This window comes from Vulpes vulpes, chromosome 1, assembly GCF_048418805.1.
Source record: "Vulpes vulpes isolate BD-2025 chromosome 1, VulVul3, whole genome shotgun sequence".
Taxonomy (NCBI): Eukaryota; Metazoa; Chordata; class Mammalia; order Carnivora; family Canidae; genus Vulpes; species Vulpes vulpes.
In genome coordinates this window covers 14,594,736-14,601,387 of record NC_132780.1, presented here as the reverse complement: position 1 = coordinate 14,601,387, position 6,652 = coordinate 14,594,736, and the positions used below count along the sequence as shown (strand labels likewise).

The window sequence follows — 6,652 nt, the reverse complement described above, 5'->3', positions numbered from 1 at the left end:
CCAAGTTATGAATGCAATGGAAAGTTCTCAAAGGAAATGAAAAATGCTACTCCAGAGAACACACAGATGATAAGAAAGCAAAACAACCTTATTGCTGATGTGGAGAAAGTTTAATGGTCTGGAAGGAGGAGCAAACCAGCCACAACGTTCCCTTGAGCCAAAGCCCAGAGTAGCATCCTGACTCTCCTCAATTCTCTGAAGGCAGAGAGATGTGTGGACGCTGCAGATGATACGTTTGAAGCTCACAGAGGTTGTTGTGAGGTTTAAGGAAAGAAGTCTTCTCTGTAACATAAAAGCACAAGGGGAAGCAGCAAGTACTGATATGGAAGCTGCAGCAAGAGATCCAGAAAGTCTAGCTGAGGTAATTATTTTTTTTTTATTATTATTTATTTATGATAGTCATACAGAGAGAGAGAGGCAGAGACAAGGCAGAGATACAGGCAGAGGGAGAAGCAGACTCCATGCACCCGGAGCCCGACGTGGGATTCGATCCCGGGTCTCCAGGATCGCGCCCTGGGCCAAAGGCAGGCGCCAAACCGCTGCGCCACCCAGGGATCCCTAGCTGAGGTAATTAAAGAAGGTGTCTACACTCAACAACAAATGTTCAGTGCAGACGAAAGAATCCTCTAGTAGTGCCTGGGTGGCTCAGTCGGTTAAGCATCTGCCTTTGGCTCAGCTCATGATCCTGGGGTCCTGGGATCGAGCCCTGTGTCAGGCTCCCTGCTCAGCAGTGAGTCTACTTCTCCCTCTCCCTCTGCTCCTCCCCCCACTGGGGCTCGTGCTCTCACTCTCTCAAATAAATAAATAAAAATCTTTGAAAAGGAAATTAAAAAATAAAGAACCTTCTATTGGAAGAACACGCCATCCAGGACTTTCCTAGCCAGAGAAGAGAAGCCAGTGCAAACAGGCTTACAACTTACTGAAAGCTGAGATGGTGGTTAGCATTTCTTAGCAATAATATATACATGGATTTTTTTTTAGACATAATGCTACTGCACGCTTCACAGACCACAGTATAGTGTGAACAGAATCTTTACATGCACTGGGAAACAAAAAAAAAAAAATTCATTTGACTTGCTTTGTTGCAATACTCGCTTCACTGCGGTTGCCTGGCACTTGGTTGAGAAGCATACACGGGCACACCTTGGAGATATTGGGGTCCGGTGCCAGGCCACGTATTCCCTCTCTTCCTCAGAAAAAATAATGTTAAAAAAAATTAAGGTTTTCTCTGTGAAAGATCTTGTTCAAAGAACGAAAAGATGAATTACAGATGGGGAAGTATATTTGTAAATAACACATCTGGCAAATGACTTGTTCCAGAAGAGATCAGAATATATAAAGAGCTCTCCAAACTCAGCAGTAAGAAAACGATTTAAAAAAAAAAAAGTTTTTTAATGAACAAAACATTCGAACAAACACTTCACTATAAGGATGGCAAATAAATACAAGATATTTAGCATCATTAGCCCTAGGGGAAATATAAATTAAAGCCACACTAAGACACCAGGTGTGGGTGGCTCATAAACAACAGAAATTTATTTCTTACGGTGCAGGAGGCTGAGGGTCTGAGATCAGGGCGCCAGCATGATGGGGTGAGGGCTTTCTTGTGAGGGGCAGACTTCTTGTCTCTGAACAGGGCAGAAGGGGGGGAGCGAGCTCTCTGAAGCTTCTTTTATAAGGACCCAGTCGTAATCCACTCACCCTCCCAACCTAATCTCCTCCCAAAGACCCCACTTGCTAATACCATCACTGTGGACCTTAGGTTTTCGACATAAGAATTTGAAAGGGGTGCCTGGGTGGCTCAGGTCACAATCTTGGGGGTCCTGGGATCGAGCCCCACATGGGGCTCCCTGCTCAGTGGAGAGTCTGCTTCTCTCTCTTCTTCTGCTGCTCCTCCTGCTTGTGCTCTCTCTCTCTCTCTTTCTCTCTCTCGGTCAAATGGATAAATAAAATCTTAAAAAAAAATAAAAAAAAGGATTTGAAAGGGCCACAAACCTCAAGCCACAGCACTAGGGTAAATGCAAAATTGTAAGCCACTCTGGGAAGCAGGCAGCCTCTTACCGAGTTTCCTGCTCTTATAAGTTCAGTGTCACAGCAACGTTTTGTGTCTGGACCCCTTTATTCGTCATTATGCTCGTGAGATTTGAGCTCGAGTAACAATCATTTCATTGGACGAATGAACCAAAACTCATTTTAAATCCATTTTATTCCTGATGGGCATTTGGGAAGTTGCTGGCTTGGGTTCTATCATCCTTAATGCACCTTCGACAGTATCTTTCTGCAGTCTCTTGGGGCACACTTCTGTGGGGACTGTGGACTGGAATTGCCTAATCCTAAAACGTGTGTGCATTAGGATTTAATGACTTCAGGCAACTGCTTTCCAAAGAGACTGTTTCCAATTTAAATTCCCATCAGTCATGGTTCCAAATCCTTGCCAAATTAATATTCACTAGCTGTTCAATTTTAGCTTTAAAGTAAAGTAATGGAAACAAATATGTTACTTCTGTCCTTTTCCTGCTTTTCTCCCATTGAACCTGGAGTTTCCCATCCCGCCCAAGGTCGGTGCTGGGAAGCAACGGTGTGTGGGTGCCCCCTGGAGGCCTCAGGGCATCACAACAGGTATGTGTACACCCCGTTTCTGTCCTCCCAGGGTAGCCCTGAATGAACCCCATCTTTTTTTAAAGGTTTTATTTATTTATTTATTCATGAGAGACACAGAAAGGCAGAGACACAGGCAGAGGGAGGAGCAGGGTCCCTGTAGGGAGCCCGATGCGGGACTCAATCCGAGGACCCCGGGGTCATGCCCTCAGCTAAAGCCAGACGCTCAACCACTGAGCCACCAGGTGCCCCTGAACCCCATCTTTGATATGACCTGTGTCTCTAGGCATGTTGTTTACTGTACCAATACTAAATTTACACTAGTTTAGAGTTATTTCCTGGTAGGTATTTTATTTAGAGGGATTTCAGGGAGTTAAAATTTTTTTTTAATTTAAAAAATATTTTTTTTTCCTAAAGACAAAATCACTGGTGGATACTGCGTTCATTTGCTATAAGAACAACCACGATTAAAAACATTTCTTTCTTGGGATCCCTGGGTGGCGCAGCCATTTGGCGCCTGCCTTTGGCCCAGGGCGTGATCCTGGAGACTCAGGATCGAATCCCACATCAGGCTCCCGGTGCATGGAGCCTGCTTCTCCCTCTGCCTCTCTCTCTCACTGTGTGCCTATCATAAATAAATAAAATTAAATTTAAAAAAAAGAACATTTCTTTCTTTTTGTGACACTTGATTATTTTTTAGATGTATTTTACCAAAAGGGACAGTCAGATACAGCAATTCTGAAATTCTTTTAGTAAAATCAAGCGTGGTGTGGCCTTAATAATGACAGCAATGTTCACCTCCCCAAGTCTATCTACTCCTCAGCAGAGATTTGACTGAGAACAGATACCAAGCTTTGCACAGTAGACTCCCCATGCTGGGTCCTACCCCCAGACACATTGCTTAACTGGCCAGGGCAATGAGAACTTTAAAAACCCCTAGGCGGGGGATCCCTGGGTGGCTCAGCAGTTTAGCGCCTGCCTTCAGCCCAGGGCATGATCCTGGAGTCCCGGGATCAAGTCCCGCATCGGGCTCCCTGCATGGAGCCTGCTTCTCCCTCTGCCTGTGTCTCTGCCTCTTTTTTTTTCTCTCTCTCTCTCTCTCTATTTTCATATTATGAATATATAAATTTAAAAATCTTAATAAAAAATAAAATAAAAACCCCTAGGCAGCCTTAATGGGTGACAAAGTTTGAGAACCATGATTTAGAGCAGTGGTTCTTTTTTTTTTTTTTTTTTATGATAGTCATACAGAGAGAAAGAGAGAGAGGCAGAGACACAGGCAGAGGGAGAAGCAGGCTCCATGCACCGGGAGCCTGATGTGGGATTCGATCCCGGGTCTCCAAGATCGCGCCCTGGGCCAAAGGCAGGCGCCAAACTGCTGCGCCACCCAGGGATCCCTAGAGCAGTGGTTCTTGAGGTATAGTACCCAGCCCAGCAGCGGGAGCATCACTTGGGAACTAAGAAATCCAGAGTCTCAGGCCCCTCCTTGATGTCTCGAAGCCCAAACAAGGGATCTGGACCCAAAGTAGGAATCTAGGTATATAACCCAAGAGACCTCCCTGAGATGAGCACCCTGCAGGGATCTGAGAGACTCTGGCAGACCTGGAGCTGGAGGGAGCTAGGTACTGTGGTGGGTTGGATGGAGGCCTCCCGTGAGCAGGTGCGGGTTAATCCAGGTGAGGTGTCTCATGGCCCACCTTCCCTCTGGCCAGGCCAAGGAGCCAGCACACCTGGGTCTCAGGTGATGATCGTGTCCGACTCAAACAGTGCTCCATCCTCCGCGCCACTCAGAGACTCAGTGTGTTGCCCCTAGGAAATGGGTTACTTCTTCTATTTTCTCCAAGAAATGGAGCTCCATAGACATTGAGACTAGAAGGCCACCTGGGTGGCTCAGTAGTTGAGCGTCTGCCTTTGGCTTAGGGCGTGATCCCGGGGTCCTATAATCGAGTCCCGTATTGGGGTCCCCACAGGGAGCCTGCTTCTCCCTCTGCCTGTGTCTCTGCCTCTCTCTGTGTGTCTCTCATGAATAAATAAAATCTAAAAAAAAAAAAGAAAGAAAAAGAAAAAGAATCAAGACTAGAAACTGTGACCATTCCTCCAGATGCCTGGAAAACGGCTATACTCTGCATCTTTTCCACATTTTGTTCCTCCAGGACAATGGGACATCGTGTGTCCCTGGGGCTGAGTCTACCCCACGCTGTTCCCTGGAAACCTCAAAATGGGCTTCCTCTCCACCTGCTGATTCAGATAGCCCACCTGTCCCTTCTGGCGAATGGCCCCTCATTTCCAGGTCTCACAGGGTTTCTGCTCGACTTTTTTCTTCCCTCTCTCCACTCCCCACAAAGTAAACATCCTTATTTTTTATATTTATTTATTTATTTATTTATTTATTTATTTATTTATTTATTTGATGAGCAGCAAAGTAGTTTATTGAGCGATAGGAAAGTGATAATACAGAGCTCCCGAAGAGGGAGGGGACCCAAGAGGGTTGCCCAGTAAACACACTCCTACCTGCACCATCTCCATCTCAGCCCCGAGCACCCAGAACAGAATTAAGCTTCTTAGACTCGGACCCATTTGTGGAAAGTCCTAACAATGAACTCTTTTCATATATCCAGAGCTCTTTTCCTACATACCCTGCAGCTGATTCCGAAAGCTTCACCTTCTCCAGAGTAAAACACACGGTAGCTTCTTACCTCTACTGCCCACGCCATGGATACCAATGGATCCGCAAGAATCACCATGAAAGCCACTAAAGATGGAGCACTCTGGATCACAGGATCACCACGGGTCCCAACAGATCGACAGTGTTGACTTGCCACGTGATTGAATGATCGACAGTGCCATAATTTTTAAAATTTTTTAAATTTTTTATTTCTTTGCATCCCTGGGTGCCTCATGCCTGCCTTCCCAGGGCGTGATCCTGGAGTCCTGGGATCAAGTCCCACATCGGGCTCCCTGCATGGAGCCTGCTTCTCCCTCTGCCTGTGTCTCTGCCTCTGTGTGTGTGTGTGTGATGAAAAAATGAATAAAATCTTAAAAAAAAATTTTTTTTTAATTTCTTGCTATGGGTTGGAAAACAGAAATTCTTGCTCTGGTGCTACCTTGGGGGATACAGATAGAGGGAAGTCCCAAGACCTGCCTTTGAGAAGTTACCACCGCCACCCCCAACCCTTCCTGAGCTGAGCTGGCAACTCTAGATGCCTCCCTAGCGTGGGGATGGTCCTGGACACAACCTGGCCAAAGTTTCCTGAGAGATAACGAAGGTTCTTTGAACTCAGAGAAGGCAGGGGTGCTGGGGCTGGTTAGGTAAAAGGCGAAATGTAATTGAAAAGGTGAGAAGGGAGGGACCTGTGCTATTTAATCCACTCCCTTTCTGTGCAGCCAGGCAGGGCAAAAGGAAATGTCTCCAGTATCACAAAATCCATCCATTTGCCATTCGGTGATGGCCATTTGGTGCCTGGAGGTCGCCAAGGTCACCAGCCTCCCTCCCCATGCCCCAGGTGTGAGTCTGAAATCTCATCTAAACCCCTACCCTCCACCTCCAAGAAGCCCTCAGGGACTCTCCCTATCTCAGCTCCCTCTCCTGGGAAAATTTCAAAATTAGATTTTTCCTTGCCATCCCCCACATTGTCCAGGGATGATGAGGGTGGGGTTTCGGTGGTTTGTGTGTACATCTGGGCCCTTCAGATAAGGGTTCTCACTAAAACCTGGCCTGGCCATGTCTCCACATCCTCCCTGCCCCCTCCCATGCACACTCCCCTCCAGAGCCTGTCACATGAGTGTCCCTCCCCCCAAATCTGATCTAATTCTCTGCTCTGCCGAGGCTGGCCTGGCTTAAGAGGATTGGAACATTTGGTAAATGGGACCAGGACAGGGTCAGAGAACCAGCTGTGGGGAGACCCAAGGGCCAGGAAGCCACGAGTTGGGGGGGTAGCAGAAGAGGGAGGGGGCAGACAAAGGGGCAGAGAATAGGGGTAAAGGGTTCCCTGGCGTGTTGGGAGGGGTGGTTGAAAATATCACAGGTCAAAAAAATATCTTTAAAAAGAATCAA

The 6,652-nt window shown here is 46.8% G+C and overlaps 1 long non-coding RNA gene across 1 annotated transcript; it reads left to right on the top strand.

Annotated features, from left to right (window-relative positions):
- The first annotated feature begins 201 nt into the window (after positions 1–201).
- On the top strand, positions 202–5,590 carry LOC140595007 (uncharacterized). Its single transcript, XR_011996398.1, has 3 exons — positions 202–361; positions 2,541–2,619; positions 5,217–5,590. It is a non-coding gene; the product is annotated as an uncharacterized lncRNA (long non-coding RNA).
- The last annotated feature ends 1,062 nt before the right edge of the window (positions 5,591–6,652 follow it).